Raw genomic sequence first — 23,083 nt, forward strand, 5'->3', positions numbered from 1 at the left:
TCAGCCGCTCGGTGATGTCAGGGTCACTATCTTGGCAGTTCTCCTGGTCCTCCCCGCATCCTCACAAGGTGGCTGCCTCTGTTTTAGACGTCAAATCTGCATTTATGGTGAAAAAGGTGGATAAGGACAGCATCAGACTTACCCATTGATTTGACCAGGAAAGTCAAACATCTCCCAGAAGCCCCCAGCAGAGTTTTGCTGGTGCATCACCGGCCAAAACTAGGTCACATGACCACTCCCTCCCCAACCCCCAGTGATGGAGGCAAGGGAGAAGTTTGGAAATAGATGATGGATTAGTCATTCTTCTTTTTTTTTTTTCATTTCAGACTTCTCTTCTGCTTAACTGTAAAGCAGAATATTGTTTATCTCTTTTTTATGCTACTTCTCTGTTGGCAGAAATTGTGGTGGTTTAAAAAGTACCTCAGAAATTCTTCAAAGGAACCTCAGAGTCCAGAGATTTCTGATTAATATGAAAAGTGGAACATAAAAGAATTCCGTTACCTGACACTCCTAAGAACACGGGGTATGGTCCTAAGGCCAGCGGTCACAGGGTCATTAACAAAGTCAAAGCATTCTTATGCTTTCATCCCCCTAAGTCTTTCACTGAGACTACAGAATTAAGCAGAGAAGATTCTCCTTTTCTTATTTAGAGCAGAGTTGGGGCTTTTTGAATGAGAGTTTCCAGAAATAAAATGTAAGGTAATGATACAAATCTCCTGTCTCTTGGCTCCTCTGTCCTTCCCTGTCTTATCTCAGCAGGTCGCTGCTCCCAGGGGCCCACCTACTGTTGGAGACCTCAGCCCAGTGGCTTTCTTGTTTCCTGCTTGCCCATCTTCATTAAGGAACCAAGAAAGAACTCTGCAAAGACGCCAGTCCTTGCACAGTCTTTGATTCCTTGACCTCTTTGTTTTGACGCTTTGCTATGATGCAATAGTTCTTAGCATTAAACTTTGCATATTTGATAGATTTGTTTTGAGCTGGCCAGGGATTCTTGGCTTTTAGATCCTAAATTTCAAATTCTGTTTGTAAACACCACGGTTCTTAGTTACTATTTCTAAGGAAGCATTAATTTGGCTGCTCTGCATCTGACTGTTGGGAGAGTCTTCTCTTTTCCTGGTTTTACTAGGAATTCTGCATTTCTTATCTTTTGTGCTGAACTGAGATATTGGATGGCTGCCATTATGATGCTGGGCTAACTTATAAGTGGATTTCTTAGTTTACTTGTACTTAAGTCAGTGCCGTGTGGGAGGCTGGTGTTCCAGATCCTAATTCTTGGCCTGGTCCCCATCACTCCCAGATGTCAGCCTCCAACAGGATAGAAAATGTTTAACCATCTTTTCGGCCTTGTTTTCATTGTGTCTAGGACCACCATTACTGAAGAAGTACTGGATTATAATCACACAAGATTGTAATTGCAATAGAACGAGAAAGTCTATTAATATATATTTAAATATATATCATCTTTTTGAGATTTATTTTAAGGAGTTTTTTTTTAGCGGTATGTGTGTTTCAAAGAAGATATTGGGAAAGAACTCAGAGATAGGACTCTGCAGGCAAAAGGTTCAGCTCTTTAGCATCTGGATGAAAGCATTTTAAGCAGGGAGTCTTATCCAGGCCACTTAGATCATATGGTGTGGATGGAGCCGAGTCCACCCACTTCACCAGTCTCCACAGACTTGGCCCCACCCACACGGAATGAACAAAAAGATGTTGCATGAGGGAACCCAGCACGGAGCAGGTGGAAATACCACGAGTCTCTGGGGTAGGGGTGGTAGGGATGTAAGGAAACAGTGCAGGAGAAGGAGGAGATTCTGTTTTTCTCCGTTTTTCTCTGCCTGCCTTGGAGGGAACCCCGATCATTTCTCTTACTAAATACTTTCAGGGGATAAAGACTATAATTCCCGTGGAAAGAAAAAAAATCATGAATTAAAAAAATCAGATTTTGTCTCAACTCCCTGACATAATACATTTTTAAAAAGAGCAGATTTGGGGCGACTCCACCTTTCTGCTTTACTTGGACAACACAAAAGGTCCCCATTTAGTAAATGCTCAAGATGGTGATAGTGGCGAAACTAGGAGTGCTTCTTGCTAAACAAAAAGCATTTCACCAGCAAACCTATGGAAAAGAATTGGAGCCAGAGATTTAAAGATGGAAAGAAACTTAGGAAGGTTAGTGTCAGGATCTTTGGAAATGACCAAAATGGGATGACTGCCTAAATACATACAGTGGCAAAAATATAGCCTGGCTCTTTGGAGCAGCAAACTAAGATGTGTCAGCTTATGGAACAAGGAAATGATGGGTCTGTAAACACACTATTTGATGAGCCACAGCTGGTGACTGTTGGTGTGTGGCGTGGCAGAGTGTTTTTATGTGTGTGCATGTCCTAAAGTGCTGGGAGCTGGAGGTAACCACCAGCCAGGGCTCGGGGACATTTTTACCCTTTCAATCCAATCGTGGCCCTCAGAATTCCTAAGGGTCGTGAAGTCATACTCTTTTGCATTGGAAAGGACTTGAAAGTTCTCTAGTAAAGTATTTCCTGATCTTTTTTGAGAATCCAGACCCCTTTTAACCTTGAAAAAAAAAAGCTTCAAGGCCCTCCACATGCTAGTATTGTATTTTTAATATCTGTTCTTCGAGAAAATGCCAAAATAGCAAAAGACTTTTACAAATTCAGTGATGCTCATAATTTATTTTTACTGTATTAATCATAAGAGCACCTACGAAATTTGAAATAGTATAAGAGTTGCCAGACATATTTTTAATTCTGTCTAAAGCAATACTCATGCCTATGGATTCACAGACCTCTTATAATGACTCCAGTGCTCACCACCCCATCCCTGGAGGTCTTTCATTCACAAATTGAGAAATCTTACTCCAAGCAAATTACCCTTTTGATACTCTACAACTGTCTTGTCAAGTTACTGTCCAGCCTGTACTGGAAGCCCTTCAGTGATGGGGAACTCACTATTTGTAAAGGTGTCTCATCCTGTCTTTGAATCATTCTCATTACTAGAGTATTAGACTTCATTATCTTGATACTCAAGTTCTTGTTACTTACTTTACTTGCTTCTGTTTCCTTGGGTCATTCACACAAATCTGGCCCCTCGTCCACACACAGCCCTTCAAAAATTGTACACAGTGCAGCTACCTTCCCTGCTAAACTTCTCCAAGCTAAACTTACCTGGCTGCAGGGAGTATTTCTGAGTTAGTGTTTTCTTGAACTCGTTACATTTTAACATGTGAAATTGATATTATGATGATATTACCTCTGAACCAAGTCCTTGTCCATTTTCCATCATCTTTAATTTCACCTGTTGTAATGGCCCATTTGTTCTCTGAGCTGTTGGGTATCACACCCAAAATGGAACAATTCAAATCTTGCCACATAAAGATATAAAATAGATACGGTTTTGTTTTTCTGTGACCCAGAACAAGAACTAAAAGGGAGAAGAGAAGGGTTTTTGCTTATTTGTTTTTGTTTTTCTTCACCTTACCACTTCCGTTTCCAGTTTCATTTATTTAATGTTGCGTTGTGCAGAGGGGTGTGTGGCGGGAGTGCAGGGGCTGGGGTCAGAAGGGCTGTGTTGAAGTTCAGCTGCTCCCTCAAGGACCCTGGGAAAAGCTCTTAACTGCTCAGGATCTGTTTCATCTTCTGTAAAATCGACAGAGTAATTCGTATACCATTAATCTGCATAACGCTTTAGTTTTATAGCCTGTTTCCCCACATGTCCTCTTCTTAGTGTTCAGCTACCTCCCTGTGTCTCTCCTGAGCCTCCGTGAGATGCAGGGAGATACTGGAACTCTGCTGCCTGATCCTCTTCCCAGTGACTGCTTTCCCACCCTCGCTGGCTCCACAGTGTGTGTTCTCCCGCCACCCAGCTTGTTCTCGCATTCCCTGAGGAAGCTTTGGTTTGCATTTTTATAATTTTCCTTAAGTGGTCTTCATCTCACCGTCTACCCTCCGGAAATGGTATATCTTTCTTTGTCAGTAAGAAAACGGAGGCTGTTTGGTCTAAACTTTATCAGCTGCCTTTCCCTCCATCGTCAAAATGAATGATGTCTTTACTCATCCTTCTCTCCCTCTTGTCTCAGAGGAAGCTTCAGCCTTAACTCTTTCCAGGGCTAATCCATCTCCCCGTGGTCTGGGTCCTTGATATATCACTCGTCTCTTCTCTCTCCCTCTCTCTTCACAGCATTTCTCTAATCTGCAGACATGCTGAATTTCCACCAACCCTAAATAAAGCACATCACCTTTTCATGGCGACTCCCACTCGCTCCCTGCCTGTCACTGCTGCTGATCAGACCTGGGTCCCCGTGTCACTGGGAAACAGTTGTTGCCCTAGCCTCACCTCCTCTCTGTTTGTCACCATCCTGGAGGCTCCTTGGTTCTGACAAGACCCCCTTCCTCATGCCACAATCTCCCTCTGAACACCAACTCCTCCCTGCTCTGGGGCTGGGTGTCCTGTGACCTCACTTGTCATCACCTTGACTTTCTCCCAAAACCTGGGGTCTGCTTTTGTTTAATTCCATTGGCAAAGACCTGTTGCCTGAGGACAGACCTCTGACAAAGGTAGAATGTGATGGAAGAAAGAACTAGGGCTTTGAGGTTCCACAAATGTGAGTTCAAATTCTGCTTTGTCATCTTGCTGGCTCCGGGCGGTCACGTGGCCTCTCTGAACCTCACTTTCCTCATTGTTGGACTGTACCTTGCAAAGTTGTTCTAAAGATTAAACAAGATAATGATGTGAAACCACATAAAAAGCACTTAAGAAACAGCAGCTCCAGTTAGAGCTAACTTCTCTGGACTGCAGAAAACTGGCTCCAACACTGTGCACCTGACCCCCACCCCTCTCTCCATCAGTCAGCCTCCCGGAACGGAGAGGGTGCTCATTCAACACGGCTGCCCTGTGCATCTGGACTTCAGGCACCAGCTGCCTCTCTGCCCTGCACCCACCCCGTTCCCACAGAACTTGAGTCCCCTGGCAGCCTGTATTTCCAGTTTCTGTTTTGTGCAAATAAGTGGACCACCCTACCCTCAACTCCACAAGACACATAATGCCTCAAACCCTGCACATAGGGTGGGACTTGTTAACTCATTCCTCAACATCTAACCTCCTCTCTCCAAGTGCAGCCTCCCAGGGGCTGAGTCTGTTTCCCATCTCTCTGCACCTTCTGCAGACCAGCTCTTGAAAGCTCTCCTCCTATGACTGATGGCCCTCAAACTCCTTTCTCTCTCTGCCTTTTCTCATACCCACGACCCTGAGAGCCTCCCTGTCTTTTTACACCACTTTCTCATTTGAGCAATCGCATGCATTTAACAACTTTAGCTGTTGTCTACAAGCTGATAACTCCCGAACCACTGTAACATGAGTCCAAGTCCTCCCTAAGTCTAGATCCAGAGGGCCTTCAAACTGTATGTGGCCCACAGTATCTTTTTTATTATATAATTATTTATTTATTATTGAAGTATGGTTGATTTACAATCTTGTGTTTCTGGTGTACAACAGTGATTCAGTTATACATATACATATATATTCCTTTTCATATTTTTTCATTAGAGGTTATTATAAGATACCGAATATAGTTCCCTGTGCTATATAGCATCTTTTTACCTTCCTTGCTCCCATGTTCCCCAGCTCTGTGAATGGAACCCCCACCCAAAGCAGGAAAGTTAGTTATCACCTTCTGCCCCCAACTCCTATTTCATCTGTCTCTACATTTGATCAATTTTCTTTGCCATCTTTTCATTCTGCTTTGTTCAAATTTTTAGTGTTTCACCCCATTTCTATAACCTCCACACTAGTCTCCCTCACAGCCACCCTGTTTCCTGAGTCAGAGATATCTTTTTTAAAACAGAGAATTCAGATTGCCACCTTGCTGCAGTCAGTCTCTGACAGATCTCCTTTGCCAAAATCATCAGTGAAGCAGTCCATATCCTTCACAATTTGTCCTTTGAAGCTCACCCCTTGCCAGAAGTCCCCTGGACCCAGGCTGAGTGCCATGTGGCTTCTGTTTGGTTTGTAATTCAGTTCATCAACCAATCACTTCCACTCACAGGGCCTCTCTTCTGCCAAAGAGCCCAGCTCTGCTTGAATTGTTTAGCATATGTAGGTGATTCAGTCCCAGAACATTTCTTTCGGTGGATATTTTTAGTCATCAAATGATATAAATACTCCACACATTAATCACAGAGTTCATAAAATTTGAGAGGAAACCTATAACCATCTGATGACATCTCAGAGATGTTTGAAAGAACCATGGCATGATGATACTAGCAGAGTGATTCTCAAAACTTTTTCCAGTTAATTGAACTCTGTTCAAGCTAACGGAAGGAAGTATCACAAATAACACAGTATTAAGTATAGAAGTCCACATATTTTGTTGTATAATACACTATATATTTTTTCCATCTTGCAATGTAACTTTTCTAAAGAAACTTTCATTAGATTGATAAAAAATTAATTCTTAATCCCAGATATCAAGCAGCTAATGCTAAATTGAGGAGTGACTCAAAAGTATGGGAATTTCAAGTATCAGACTAACTGGGAGACCACATTTGTTGCGACATATAAATTTACAACTATAGTTTGGACTGAGAAGATGTTTTTCTGTCTTCACTTGACTGTTGATTTGCTTATGTTCTATACGGTCATGTCTTAAGTCTTAGCTAAAGATTGTCATTAAGGCTACCCCAGCAACCTGCTTCCTGATACATACTCTGTACAGCGAGGCTCGTGGAAAGCTGGCGATTTTTGGTTTCTTTGTCATTATGTGTGGGTCAGCTGTAAAGCCCGTTCATTCACCAGAGTCTACAAAATATAGTCATTGTTGAAATGAGAGGTTGTTCTATTTTTACTCACTTTCACTTTAATTGCAAATTGTTAATGCAGGAATTTCCACAAAAGGGTTATGCAAGCATGCCCAAATTGCTTGAAATATTTTCCACTCCTCTGACTTCCCATGGGAAAAGCCACTAGGTTGCATTTGTGGCATCTCAGTTGGTTCAAGCAGCCTAATTGGGATTTAGAAGCTTTAAACAGTACGGGTTTACAAAGGGACATCCAGGATTGGAACTCCCATCTCCATTCCCTCCCTGGAATCTGGAAATGTGTCAATTACCTACGTAAAAGACTATCTGAATGATGGCCGCTCACGTCCAACTTTTGTTGATTTGTTCACAATCTCATTTTTATATTTATTCCTCACAGTGATTTTTTGCAAAGATTTGAACTGTGTGCCAGGAACTTCATCAGGAAGCAAAGTATACTGTTGTGTGTTTTTATTTTTTTATTTTTTAAGAGGGGTTCACATCTCATCTGGGAGAAATATACTCTTGGGCACAGGTAACTCTCCTGCCTCTTGAGCAGAAGCATCTAATCATTCTGGCCCATCTGTCAGAGCCACCTCATTATAAACACAGGCCCTTTCGCAATGTAGTGAACCAATGCAAAACAATTAATTAAAGCTCAGAGGGAAAGAGTTGCTTAAAGGTATATACTCCACTCAAGAAGGAAAACACTTACTGTGAAGCTGCTTTGACCCTCTCTTGTGCTTTTTCATACAGCCCCAGCCATGCACCCATGCAAATTTCATTTGTCCTACTTTTCAATTTCTGCTGTCTACTATTCCGCATAATTTAAATGAGTCAGGGAAAAGAGCCAAAGTAAGCAATTCATCCTTTGCCCCTCAAACTTCAGTGTGCCTACACTTCCCTGGGGGATCTTGTTAGAGTGCAGATTCTGGTTCAGTGGGTCAGAAGAGATGCCTGGGAAGTTGCATTTCCAGGAAGCTCCCAGATGTTCTAATGCTGCTGGTCCCAGAACACAATTTGAGTAAGAAGGATCTAGACTCTAGGACAATATTTCTGATGCAATTTAGACTTCATCTCTTCAGGACTGCTGTGCAAACTCATCTCCATCTTACTTGCTTGATATGATGGGGACATCCCAGATGTATCTTGCCTGCTTCCCCTCTGCTCAAACCCGTGTTTCCCCTTGGCCTTGTGGCTGTTTCCTCTGGAATCCTTAAGGCAGTGTCCAGGACTTTGATAGATCACATAAGGAATATGTTCACGATGTGGTCCCTCCTGACAGTTTTAGAAACAAAACGATGCACATTTTTTTCTTTCTATTTATAGCTGAACTATTGTGCCGCAGTGCACTGTTTGGAAAAATGCATTGGGCCAGTAGGAATCTGTCAAAAACTCCCTGTGGGTCTTAAGATCATATGCCTCAGTTTTCTTCTCAATGAGAAAGGACAAGGTTGAATTCAATGATCTCTAAAGCCCCTTTCTGCTATAATCTTTTATGATTCTGAGATTTGGTCATTTAATCATCTGGATGAATTCTTATTGATTTAAACCAACGGATGCTCCTCTAGGAAAGTAGTTCTGTTAATGTGGAACCCTGTTGCATCTATCAGGTTCCACTCTCACCTCTGTGCTACCAAGAGCATATTATTTGACTCGTAAGAACAGTGCGTTTTGGGGGCTGGGGGGGTCTAGCTTAGTCGTAGAGCGTGTGCTTAGCATGAGAAAGGTCCTGAGTTCAATCCCCAGTACCTCCATTAACAACAACAACAAAAGAATAGCGCGATGACACTATTCTTCATTAGTTTGTACCCACCTGTCTTTATGGCTAGACTCTGAGTGTCTGGGTGGGTTTGGGCTCCTTGTGGAGAAGGGAGGCAGCCATGAGGACTGTGTCTAGTTGCCAAGACCACAGGGCTTGGCTGGACTAGGCAAGAATTTGCCCAAAGTTCATGAAATTAGCCTAATCCCAAACCGGAAGTAGGAAGCAAATCTAAGAAGTGAAGCCAGAAGATGAAGGCTAGGGTACTGCCACAGGAGTGATGTGGAACCACAGTCAGGAAAATAAGATGTGATCAGAAACTTGGAGGTTTGGGAGCAGGCTAGGAAACAATTTGGAAGGATGTAGGGTGAATGGTTCTGGACGGAGAATGTGGACACTCTTAGAGGGTGGGACTAATTTTTGAGTTGCTAGATTAAAGGAGCTCCTCAGGGCTGATCAGAGAGCTTTGTGAGGGCAGAAACTCTACATCACTCGTTTTTTGCTAAATGTCTCTAACAAATGCCAGATACAATAAAAAAGATGAATTAAAGTAAGAATGAACAAACGAATTCATGAATGAATGAAACAAATCTATTTCTAGATCACATAATTTATCTTCGTACCTCTGAATGATATAAGTTCATATCCTCATTATTTCTCAGGCAAACCAAAGGGACTCCCTAATTCTCCAGTCTCTTCCAATTTCAATTCCTATTACGGACTGCAGCAGGGTTAGTTCTCTTGTTTGTGCCTTAGTTATTTGCATATTCTGTTCCATCGAAGAAGGTAAGTCCCTTGAGGTCAGAGATAGTGTCCTATCATGTTTTCTATGTCCAGCATAGGTAGTATTCAGTAAATATATGTTGAAGTGAATCACCTGTATCCATATGTTAAGTAATTATAAGCATCCAATATCCTGAACATTTAAAGCAATATCTTTCTTTCTATATTATTCTTTAATAATCAGATACTTGAGAGTTATATTTGACTAAAATGTTCTTATAAAATCTACCTCATTTAACCCCTCACATTAATTATTACTTTAGACTTATGACTTTAGGGTTAAATTCATTTTTTTTATACTAAGAAATTTTTTTATGAAGCAGTGGTTCTTCAATTTTTTTCTTTAAGTAGCAGACTCTGTGAGCGCTATGGAGCCTCTTTCCCACCAATGCTGTGCAAAATCTTGCATACAATTTCAAGGGAAGTCAATCCTGGAGCTTCTGCTGGAAAAGATGAAAGGTATTCTGCAGCTAAAAGGCTCTCTCTTATTTCCCCACTTTGCACTTCTGCCCTGGGCCCTGCCCACCTAGCATTTAGGAGCACAGAGGACCAGTACATCAATACCGATTTCGAGACTGAAAGCAGAAGTCATGCATGAGGTAGGGCACAGTATATTTTGTGCTCTTGTCAGCAATGGTCTTTATCGTGGGATAATGGAAAACAAGAATGGATTGGCTGGTGTGACCACTCCTGAAGCCTAGAAAAATAGGCAGGTGCTTTCAAAATTGCCAGCTGATGAAAGAAAGTACACAGGCCAATCCTGGTGGCCCCTGGGAGCTTCTAACTGTCCTCAGAGGATCTGCTTTCAGCAAGGACTGATTCTCAGCCTGAAGATGCCCCTTTCTTTCTTCTTTCTTTCATTCTTTCTTTCTCGACTCCTTTCCCTACCCTTTCAGCTTCAGCCTTGCGCGTGGATCTGACATATAGGAAAGGTTGCTAGGAGAAGGGGGCTGATTCTGTCCTCAAAAATTAAAAAAATGAAACTAACCTGTCAAATGTTGACTCTAGTTTAATTTCCTGGCAGTTTTATCCCAGAAATACGGGCTTCCAAGTTTCTGTTTCAAGATATTTCAATATCCTTTGCAATTTTGAAATAATATATAACTCTGGTGCAAGTTGTCATGGTATGACGGAAGAGAACAGAAAAATCTGTCGAGATCTCAGAATTCACTCACCCTTTTTCTTCCACCCTTCTTCTTTCAGAATTCATTCCAGCATTTTCTTTTTACTCTTTTCATGGATAATCTGCCACTTTAGTGTGATAGTTTCACTGAGATCCATCCAGCACTTGAAACAGGATCCTTGACCTCTCTCTAGGGTAGAAGTAACCTTCCCCGGGCTCCACCTGCTCAGCTCATGACTGATTTCTCAACCTGTTGAGTGACGGACAGTTGGATAAGCAGCATATTGATGCATAAAAGGCACAATTGTTGGTGACCAAATATATAAGAAAACCGTGGTTTAACAGACATCATGAATTTTGACTTAATGTCACCAGAATAAGCATGATTATGGGGCAGGAATAGCGTGCTTTTCATCTCATAAACCTGGGAGGAAACCAATCATTCTGCCACAGGATTCACACGCAGTTATTTTAAAAGGAGAGGGAAGCAAGTTGCAACCCGAATGGAAGGTATCAAGACACGTACCTCAGGTGAGGAGCCTGAATTTGGGAGGAGTATGAATTTAAAATTAATCCAAGGATCAGCTGAGAACAGCATACAGAGAATATATGTGCATACAAAGCAGGGCTGCTCTAGAAGCCTATTCCTATAAATCCTGTTTGTTAATTAGTGCTCTTAATTGTAATCTCTTTTACAAATAAGTGGTGTGATTCATACCATTCTTAAGTAAAGATATTTACTTTTGTACCAAAAAAGGAGGGATGGTTTGCTTTAAGATATGACTTAGTTACCTGTGGATGGAAAAAAACCACAGAGGTTCCACTCTTCAAATTCAAAGGTCCCACCTGTAGAACAACAGTGAGCAAAAACGACACATAAAAGGCCGCTGAATTAATGCCACCGCACTAATTGTTCTCTTTGGCAATGACAAGCAAGACACTGTATACACAGGCGATGAAGTGAATCTATTCGGAGTCTTGGGGGCAAGCTTGCTGCTGCTTCATTGTGTGGGTTTATGTGTCTGGGGCCCTGTTTCCCCATTTGTAAAGGAGAGGATTATGACTGTAGGACCTGGTGCTTATTGAGCACTCTGTCAACCACCATGCCTGGAGTTTTAATGTATTATCTTTAATTCTTTAAACAACTTCCCAAAGTAGATATTACCAACTCCACATTACAGAGGAGAAAGCTGAGGCTCAGAAAAGTAAATCAACTTGCCAGAAATGATGGAAGTATCTAGTGATGAATCTGCGATTGGAACCCTGTTCTCTATGGGGCTCCAAAATGGGGTTCTTGTCCCTAATGTGTTTGATTCATTTATTTATGGCTGCCATAGCAAAGTGTCACAGACCGACTGGCTTGAGAAACAGAAATTGATTGTCTCACAGTTCTGGAAGCCAGATGTCTGAGATCGATCAAGATGCTGGCAGGGTTGATTTCTTCTGAGCCTGTGAGGGAGGATCCATGCCTCTCTCCTAGAGTCTGGTGGTTTCTGTCAATCTTTGGCACTCCTTGGCTTATGGCAGGATAACTCCAGTCTTCACATGGCATTCTCCCTGTGTGCATGTCTGTGTCTAAACTCCCCCCTTTTATCAGGATGCTAGCCATACTGGATTAGGGGCTCACTCTCACTCCAGTGTGACTCATCTTCATTAATTTCATCTGCAACAACCTTGTTTCCAAATAAGGTCACCTTCAAGGGTTCTGAAGATTAGGACTTCAACATATGAACTTGGTGAGGGGGATACATCACAGTGCTTACAAACTTGGGAAGCTCCAAGGAAGAAGTACACAAAAGGTTAATTAATAATAGGACATAAGCAGTAGTTCCAGATGACACATGTCAGAGTGCATGCGTGTTTTCTTTGGTGGATAATTAGTGCTGGCCCTTCAGAAGCCTAAGAAAATCCCCTTTGGCTGGGATGACCAGGGACTGTTGTATACTGGGATGGAATCTGACCTGAGTGTGAAAAAATGGCAGAGCCCTGGGGTCAGCAGAGACAAGGAGGACAACATTCCGGTGTGGGAAGGGATATTGTTCTTGTGGTCAAGGAGCTCACAATCTAGCTCCAGAGACAGAAATCAGACTTGAGAAAAGTTAACTATCAAGGCAAAGCTTTAAAACAGGACCTTCACAAATACATATGTGGTGTAATATGGTGAACTGCAGTGTCCACACAAATGACAAAGGCCACGGTGAGCTCCAGACTTTGGGGAATGTTCGTGGGTAAATAGTGATGTGAGCTGAGTGTTTTTTTTTTTTTCAATTGAAGTATAGTCAGTTTACAGCGATGTGTTAGATTCTGGTGTACAACATCATGATTATATTCCTTTTTATATTTGTTTTCATTATCAGTCCTTACAGGATATTGAATATAGTTCTCTGTGCTATACAGTAGGACCTTATTGTTTGCCTATTTTATATATAGTCGTGTGTATCTGAAAATCTCTATACTATAAGCGATATGGAGATTCCTCAAAAAACTAAAAATAGACTTACCACATGATCCAGCAATCTCACTCCTGGGCATTCATCTGAAGGAAACTAACTCGAAAGGATACATGCAGCCCAATGTTCACAGCAGCATTATGAACAATAGCCAAGACATGGAAGCAACCTAAATGTCCATCAACAGATGATTGGATAAAGAAGATGTGGTGTATAAATACAATGAAATACTACTCAGCCATAGAAAAGAATAAAATAATGGCATTTGCGGGAACATGGGTGGGCATTTTTTTTTTTTTAAGGATGAGCTTTGGATAGAATGAAAGTAGGGAGAGAGGTTCCCAGGGAGAGAAGGTGCTCTGCACAAAGCCTGAGACCTAACTAAAAACCATCAGATGTGCCAGTTGGGTGGAAATACCAGATTCTTGCAGGGGGATACTCTGGGGTGAGAGTGGAAAAGCTGTCAGCCTACTATCATCTTCCCAGAATCCTGCACTAAAGCCACTGCCTAGGAGAAGACATTTACCAAAGTATACGGTCAAAATCTTTCTCTGTTAGACATTGATAGGTGTTCCTCAATTTAAAAAAAAAGTTATGAGTTTAACAAAATTGGAAATAATGAATCATTAACAGCAAGATTTCAGTTAGGTCATCTGGTGGGAAACAGACGGCACAAACTGAAGGAAGGTTTAGTAAATGGCAGGTCAGGGTTTGGGGAAACCAGAAAGGAGAGGAGAGTGGCCCAGGGCTGCTACCAGAGGGGAGCCATTAACTATCCCTAGGCATGAAGGGTGAGGGAGAGGAAGGTTACTGCACCTGGAGAGGGATGCTCAACAAGACCTTGAAATGTGTCCTTGAATTGAGGGATACAGCCAGCCCATGGCGACCTGGCCAGGCAGAGACAGGGGAATAAGCACTCCCACCACACCTTCCTCCCTCCCCCGATCTCCTGTTCAAACCTAGCTGAGGCCAAAGGCAATGACGTCCATTGAGAACATCAAGTCAGCCTCCCTGGGCACAGAGCAGGGTTGGGACACTGCACAGGGGAGGAGGGGACATGGTGAGACAAATGGGAAGTTTCCCGCACAAACAGTTACTTCACGGGAGGACTTCCTAGAGTATTTAATATGTCAAAGTGCTAATGTCCTTACAAAGCAAGCTATGGAAGGCACTATTCCTAAACTAACCTTATCACAAAATTCCTTTTTTTTTTTTTGAAGGATCTCTAAGACCAATGATCAAAGGAAACCAAACTGGGAAGCTTTGATCTGTGGGATGAAATCCAAGCCTCTTCTATGAATCAAGCTTGTTTCAAATGCAAGTGTCAGAAACCAACCTCAAGTTAGTTTAAATAAGAGGAGGATTTTTTTTGGTTTTCACATCACTGGTGAGTCAGAAAGGGACTACTGATTCAGGCATGGTGGACCCAGGAGCTCTAAGGATGGTGAGAGCTGTCTGTCCGTTCAGCATTCCACTCTGCCTGTCTTCTTTATTCTGCTTTATTCTGCATCCTGGCTCTTACCGTGAGGTGGGCAGTACCACTCCTGACTGCCCCATACCACATCTTCCCAGCCCAGCAATCCCAGTGAAGAAGGGACTTTCCTCTCTCCATGTCTATATACAAATCTCATGCCAATTCTGATTGCTTCTGCCTAAGATAAAGTGTTTATCCCAACCAATGTCTGTGGTCAGACATTGGAGTCCTTTGATTGACACTGCTCAGCCCTTTGGAGGTGGGGAGGGTGACTGACCCCATTTTCACAAACTCACCAGGACCATATCACCCCAGAGAGTGGGGAAGAAGTAGTCCAAAGAAACAAGAAAGCAGGTCACAAAAAGCATGAAAATTTACTGCAAACTAAAACTATAGCTACCATGATCTACCATATTTCTTTACAGTGTATTCATGGCTGCCTCCAAATATGGCCTCAAACAAGGAGCTCCAATACCCACTGTTCTCCTATATAACCTCCCTGGTTCAGTCAGACTGATTCATTTACTGTTTCTTGAACACACCAGAAGTTCCCATATTTGTTCCTCAGCCCTTCTGATCTGAATCTTGCTTCATCTGAATCAAGTCTCAAGATGCAATAGTCTGTTCACCATGTCCCAGTTTCCTTATTCCAAACTGTAGCTCTTGTTCCCCATCCTCTTAACTCCTATTGCATTTGATCTTTGTGACCCACTGTGCTTTCTTGGTTGTGTGTGCGTGCATGCGTGCGTGCGTGCGTGTGTGTGTGTATGTATATGTGTGCATTCTGTATCCCTATAGACATAACTAGGTAGTGGGCTCCTTGAGTCCCATGACATCATCACCATATCTTCACATGCTCTGTGTCTACCTTGCTGGCACACTGTAGATGTTAGTCAAATGTGTTTGGCTTGCTATTTCAAAAGTTCAAGTTTAGCATCCCACCTTTTCTTGCTTGCCTGCATTTTCATCAATCCTTTACATCCTCTAGGCCAATTTGTAGAGTGGTCTTGAAAAATGTTCTTACCTTAGTCATGTCCCAGTTTCCCATCAAGTGAGTTAGCAATGCTGATATCATGGAAAAGAATAACCCATTAGTTCATTTATTCATTCATTTACTCATTTGGCACTTACTGAACAACACACTATGTTAGGGATTGTGGAGAATACAAGGATATATAAAAAGTAGATTGTGCCTTGAGGATATTCAAAAATTTATAGGAAATATAAAATAAGAATAAAATTTCTAAAAGACAGGTGTGTGTCAAAACATTTTACCAACCCCTGTAGAGGGGAATTTGGCAACATCTAACAAAACTACATGTCCATTCAGCCCTTGACCCAGCGACGCCACTTCTAGGAATTTACCCTAAAAATAGACTCCCATCTATATGAAACAACATATGTACAAGGTGTTTCATTGAAGCAATTTTGTAATACAAAAATTAGGAAACAATCTGAATATCTATCCTTAGAAGACCGATTGAATAAATTAGGGAACATCTACATAATGGAATACATGTAACCCTAAAAAAGACTGAGGAAGCTTGTTATAGGTTGAGTGAAGTGATTTCCAATATAATATAGTTAAGAGAAAAAAGAAGCAAGGTACAAAAGTGTATATAATGTGCTAGCTTTTGCCAATAAAAGAAGGAAAAATTTAAATATGTATTTTTTTCCTTTTTTTTACATGATGAAACAGAAGAAATGTATCAGAAATTAATAAAATCCCAACTAACAGGATATGGAGAAAACAGGTGGAAAGAATAGGGGAGGGAGCAAGGCTTCTAAAAGTTTTAACTTTTGAACCATATAGATGTTTTACATATTCAAAAATGAAATTAATTTAAAAGAACAGAAGAAACCAAACATTCAAATTGAATGCAAACACAAAGAAATAAACATAACTGTATATCAAAGTGACAACCTAACCACAGAGAGGAAAGAAATCATTCAGGTAGCTTTGAAAGCCAGTACTCTCACTACATAGTTAGTGAAGAATGTTCTAAGGTCATAAAGAAGCAAAGAAATCTTAAATTTTAGTAAGTTTGTTGTCAGCCATTATATTGATGTTACAATTCTGACACTATTTTGTGTGTGTGCATTGCAGGAGAGTGTAAATAAGTAAGTACACTGATATTGGGAAGCAGAGAGTTCACGTTGTAAAGGAAGTGAAATACAACTAGGAAATGAGGGAAAGTGAAGGCAAACCCTGTGGCATTGGATTTAGAATTAAAAATATCAGTATAAACTCTCTCTCTCTCTCTTTAAAAAGAGATTTCCTCATTTGTCCTGTCCACTGAAAAGGCCTACAAACAATGACATTCCAGGGGAAATGAGCATATCAAGCGCTCAGACTTTGTTTTCTAATTACCATTCTCCTCTAAAAGGAACCAGGGCCCCTCGAGAAATGACTCATTTCAGGTCTGGTACAGTAAAAGCTTAAGGTAGACATGGTACATCTTGTCACTCCATAAAGCAAAGAAATAGTCAAACCTGAATGGGATTAACGTCAAAATACCATAGGAATGAACCTCAGGGTTTGCTGAACACAACAATTAGTTATAAAACACACAAGTTGAGTATAAAAAAAGAATATGGAATATAACATGTTGAATGAAAAAATTAATGAGACTATGTAGACTTAAACGAGAGAGATAAACAGAGTACCAATGAACAATAATAAGGAATGGACTGTTGAAACGCACAAACAATATGGATGAATCTCAAAATCAAGCAGAGTGAAAAAAAATTCAGACAAAAAGGGTACATACTATAGGATCCCACTTACATAAAACCTAGAAAATGAAAACTAATCTATAGTGAGAGAAAGCAGCTCAGTAGTTGCCTGTGGACGGGGTTAGAGGAAAGAGGATAAAAAGAAATTTCGGAGGCAGGTGTTGGAAATTCTCATTGTCTTAATTATGGTAATGGGTTCACAAAAATATACCAAAATGCATCAAATTCTACGTTTTAAACATATAAATTCATTGTGTGTTAATTTTACTTCAATAAAATTACAAAGAGAGAGACAAAGTATGTGAATGCATGTGAATGCTGGGGATTTTTCTTCCATTGCTAGGTAATAAATATGGAAGGAATGAAAGAAGTGGAAAATTGTCATTTTGCAACCTTCAGTGTAATAATTGATTCAGGCAGGAATCATGAGTAGAGGCTATCAACACTCAGGGGAAGGTTCCAAGTAACAGGATAGTCACATGGTCTCAAAGTATCACCCACAGATCAGTTATCAGTCCTAAAGGGGAAAATGTACCTACCTCTATGTTGGAGAGATATGGTGGTACCAACGTAATCACAGCAGAAGACACATTCTTTTCAAGTGCACATGGAACATTCTCCAAGATAGATCACATGCTAGGTCACAAAAGAAGTCTCAACAAATTTAAGAGGATAGAAATTACCTCACATAGTAATTTGAAGGAGCTCTTCCCTGCACCTGTATCTGAAGCTAAGACTTCCTCTGTGGTAGATCTTGAGATATGAATGACTAAAGATTTCAATTATATTGCTACTTATGAGATCTCTACCGTATTGGTAGGGGGACCCCTGAAGACATCCTCGTCCCATTGCTTGGTACAAATCAATTGGAATATTTTGTTACTGGTGAGACTGGGTTGTTCTTTTAAATAGTATATTGTTGTTTTTAAAAAGACTCATTAGCAGTTCCATTTCCCCCTCTACACACTGAGAAATAGTTTCTATTCTATCCATGTTCAGGTCATTACTTCCAATTCCAGTGTTTTGTCATATTGAGTCATGGAGCTTGTAAATACTGTCAGAAGAAAACAAATTTATAAACTACTGTTATCACAATTCCTGGAGTGCTCTGTTGTGTGGAGAACCCATCTCATCAGTCACTCATAATAAGATTTACCACCCTGGCAAATGGAGCTTCAGAGGTTTTCATGTGTGATTGAAGTGTCCATTCATTACAGCTGTTACTCAGTAGGTGCACAGATGGTTGCTGTGTGCTGAGAAGCAAGGTAAGTGGGGACCCAAAGGCACTCTCCTGGTGCCTGCAGAGGTCAATATGTGGGCTTGCAACAGAGTAAGAGAAGTGGATGCAGCCAAATTCGAGGTCTGACACCCTCAATCAGCATGGGCCCTGTTCTCGAGGGGAGTTTGGCAAGGCAGTGTCGTCAAGGTTTTGGGTCAGCCTGTGCGCCTAGGAGAACTTTACGTGCACCGTGACCATGGCCACAGCAATTAAGCCCCCACTTTGGGTGAAGTGCTCTAAGTTCTGTAGCAGAGGTAAGTCATCCACCCCTGGCCCTTCTAGATCTTTCCTACAGGGATTTGGGCTTTCTCCTCAGCGCATCTGTTTCCTCCCTGGGAAATGTCAGAGAGCGCCTGCAGCCTTGGGAAGGAAATCTTAGCTTCTTCTTCGGCTTCACTTCATAACCCATCACCCTCTTTGCCAACATGCACGTTCCTCTTTCTTTTAGATTGCTACTGAAGTGCAGTGCATAAATCTAATCTTTAAAGTTTATCTTATTTCAAGTCTCTGAGGAGTGCTGAGTATTTAAAGAGAGCAATTGCAAATGCTGGAAAAATGTGAATAATTACAACATTATTGATTTATTCTGTAAACTTGCATCCTATTTCACTTAACTTGAGGCTGAGTGGGCAGCTGTCTTTTTCATTTATTTTTCAAAAGCAGAGGCAAGTTAATTCCTTTCCAGGATAGCAAGTCGTTGATCAAGAGATTGCAGTCTCCCTGACTAGTGAGCTGAGCTTTCTTCTTGCTGCCCTCTGTTGCCAGGGTATCTTCTTTAGATTTGGGGCAACCATCCCCAGCTTCCTTGTCTTCCCTCCCTTCCTCCACTGTACAGTGACTGAACAACCTCCAAAGGCTAATTTGGAAGGAGTTGAGGGCATTCGAATGGGGCTTTGTATCTGTGATTCATTTCTGTTAGCCTTACAGAGATGATGGATGGCATTGAATAATACATCCAATTTTTGAGGCTTGATATTTGCTAACTACATAGCCAGGCCCCTTTGGCTCTCACTGAAGGGGAAACTTAAGCCATTAACCGAGATTAAGTGACTCATTTTGAGGTCAAACAGTAAATCAGGGATAGAATGGGAATTAGAACCACAGCTCCAAAGAGCTACAAAAACAAGGACTTGAAGAGAAGGAAAAAAAGATACAATTTAGGAAGATTACTCTTTCTCCTCTGGTTACAGTGACAGACGACCCTGGCTATGGATTATTCTCAGGGATTAATAATTCATTTTGAACCTCAGTAATGAATTTGAGTGTTCAGGCACACAGCATCTTGGTGCGACAGTTCTATGCTCTGCTCTAGAAGAAAACAGAAACAGATTTAAATGGTTCACCGATCTCCGCCCACCCTGATGCCTGCGGTGTGTTGTCGCAGTTCAACTTATTTCAGTGAGAATTTATTCAGTACACACTGTGTGCCAAGCATTGTGTTAATTCTCTGAAATGAACATTGGAGAATTTAAACAAGACCCAGTCGTTTCCCACAGGAACTTGGAGTCAAGTGATCTACTCATTTATTCCCTGAAATGATTATGTGTGCCGTTCTCTTTCCAACTAGTATAATTACAAGAACACAAATTAGACTTTGACTTGAAAGTATCAAGAATACACAGTGTTCTTGAAGACACAAGTGGTTATTTTTCATTCAGCCAGATGAAGCGGCGAATGCCAATACAGTGACATTGGTGGCTGCCCTTCCATTACAGACTTGGAAAGCAGATTCTCAATCCTCCAGTGAAATGTTTTGACAAGCATTTTCATCCCAATATTATTAACAACAAAACTAAAACAATCCACTCATCAATTCTGACTCCCAGGGAGGTCCTTGATGGAAATGGTAGCAGCAGCAATGTCAAGTGGTCTTGTCCAACTGAATCTCATTTCCCAATCAGTCATAAGCTTTTAAGGATCTTTTCTGTTTGGGGGTTAATAAAGCATCAGTGTGTCTTTGTCCAGCCACTTATTGCATTTTTCATTATGGTGACATTTTTGGAGGTTGACTGATCCATGGCTTAACTACATAAGGATACGCTCAATAGCAAAAAGGCTGCTGGCAAAAACATCACACAAGTGTACAAACCACTGGGGATGGGAAACAGTATGATCTGTGCAGTCCAATCATTCATCAAATATGTACTGAGTACTCTGCTAGACCTTGGACATCTTACACCCATGACTCCGTCTCTTTGAGCCTCAGCTTTTCTCATCTGTGAAATGGAAATAATGATACCTACCTATCTTCAGCCTTAAGTAGCTATGTGGAAGTTCCCAGCCCAGGACCCACACAGGGGAGGTACTCAAAATATGGATTTTCTTCTCTGTTAGGGGAAAAGGGAAAAATGCATTTTTCCCCCTTTCTTCAAGTTGCCTTCCTCAATTCTGCCATCTTCACCCTTAACAGCTGCAACCTTGGAGAGTTCCTTAGCCAGAAAATAGAGGTCACTGCTTGGGAATGCCTTCCTATTCCTGTCCTCTGACCTCTTCTCACTCTGTCCTCATCCTTACTTACATGGCTTCAGTGCAGCGCCATCCTTCCTGTTGATTAACTCACCCTTCTGCATTCTGGAGTCCATTCCTCCCCAATTCCTAAGGACCTCTTGCCATCCAAAACATCTTTCTCTTCCTGTCCTTGGGTACTTGACTTTCTGCATATAAATAAGCTTGACTCTCCTTCTGGGCTCTTGAGCTCCCCCTGCCCACGGCTTTCTCTCTCTCCTTGACTTCAAAGCCAAGCTTCCAGAAGGAAGAAGGATGGGAGATGGCTCACTCCCTCCACTTTCTCACCCACCATTCATGCCTCAAGCCCTCACCCTCTGGCTTCCGGCTTCCAACTGAGACAACTCTTGCCAAAGTCATTGTTCATTCCCAAGCCTACTGGATATTTTTTCCCCTGATTCTCCGTGGCTCTTTTGCAATGGTTTTCCTTCCTGAAATTGCTGCTCCCTTGGCTTTGTGGTACGTGATTCTGGTCCTCCCTTTTCCTTTCCTGGCCACCCCCGTCTACTCTAGGGGTTCCTCATTCATTATGTCTGATGATAATACCCAACTTTTACAGAGACTTCAATATATGCAGGTAGTTTTCTAAGTACTTTAGATAAATGATCCCATTCAAATCTTCACAATGAACCTCTAATGAGTACTAATATTTCCCCCTTTAATACACAAGGAAAGTAAGGCTTAGAAGGACTAAGCCATCTGCCCAGAGGGACACACTAATAAGAAGTGGAGCCTGTGAATAACAAGTTTCTTCTGTACAACACAGGGAACTATAGTCAGTATCTTGCAGTATCCTATAAGGAAAATGAGTATGAAAACAAATATATGTAAGTTCATGTATGACTGAAACATTACGCTGTACCTCAGAAATTAACACACTGTAACTGACTATACTTCAGTAAAAGTTCTTTAAAAAGAAAAGAAAAGAAAAGAAGAAGTGGGACCTGACTCAAACCCAGGCAGCCTCTCAAAAACAAGAATGAAAAAAAAAAAAAAAGGGAAAAAACACTTAAAAAAAAAAAAGCCCACCCAGGCAGCCTGGCCCCAGAAGCCCCTCTTATCACTATGTAAATGTTAGTTTTCTCCCTACCCCTTCAATTAATTTGAACATTTCAATCCTTTTTCTTTTCCCTCCTTCTATAGGTCCTCCCAGATATATCTAATTTACTTTCATTCTTTTAATGATTACTGATGACTCCTGGGTCAGAGAGGGATCTCCAAGAAGCAGACACCAAAATGGAACTGACTGTCCAAGAGATTTACTGGGAGAAATGCCTGTAAGGGATAAAGGAGGAAGGGAGAGCCTGAGACATTTGTGCTGATCAACACCAATGAAAGGAGACCAGCAAGGAAGGAGGTTGGGCAGGGAGAGCCTCAGATGCCAGCAGAGCCCCAAGGAAGTCTGTGTTAGAGGACCCCTGAGGGGCGTGGCCACGCTCGGCCACTGGGTGGGAGCAGCCCAGGGACTGAAGGTGAAGGGGCAGAGAGCTGTCTGCCAGCCTGCTTCCTCGCCCCAGGTTCTCTTGATGGGAAATCTGAGCAGTACATCTCCATGATCACCACCAAACCTGTCTCTATTTTCAGTCCTAACCCGTCTTTGGACTCCACTTTTATCCCCCAGTTGCTTGCCTCCCACATCTATCCCACTCCCACGGAACCTCAAACTCAGCACATCCGACACCGAACTCTTTTAAGGCGCCCACCCCTTTCATATTCTCCACATCCCTACCCATTCATCACCCACATCACCCCCTTCCCTTCCCTCCTGTCTGCGCATACAACCAGTAACCAAGTCCTGTGGATTTTAGGTCCTATGCGTCTGTTACGTTGTTTGGTCATTTCGTCTGCGTATCTACTACTGCTGCCTTTTTCAGACCCTCATCATTTCCTGTGGTTATAAAAGATTCTTATCTGGTCTCTGCTGTCTTCTCATTGTGCCACCGACAGAATGATCTCTCCCCCTCAAAACGGACCTCATGGACTGATCAACATGCACCAGCGCAGCGCGGAGGTGAGCGCTGAGCGCTACAAGAAGCCAGAGGGGGGTGTTTGGCTTCTGACAGAAGCACAGGGAAGGCTCCCTAGAGGAAAGCCCCTGAAAAATCACAAAGTAGATGACCAGCCCCTGCTTCAGCAGGTAATCATTCACTCTGCCATGGCTG

Source organism: Vicugna pacos, chromosome 14 (assembly GCF_048564905.1).
Source record: "Vicugna pacos chromosome 14, VicPac4, whole genome shotgun sequence".
NCBI classification, from domain to species: domain Eukaryota; kingdom Metazoa; phylum Chordata; class Mammalia; order Artiodactyla; family Camelidae; genus Vicugna; species Vicugna pacos.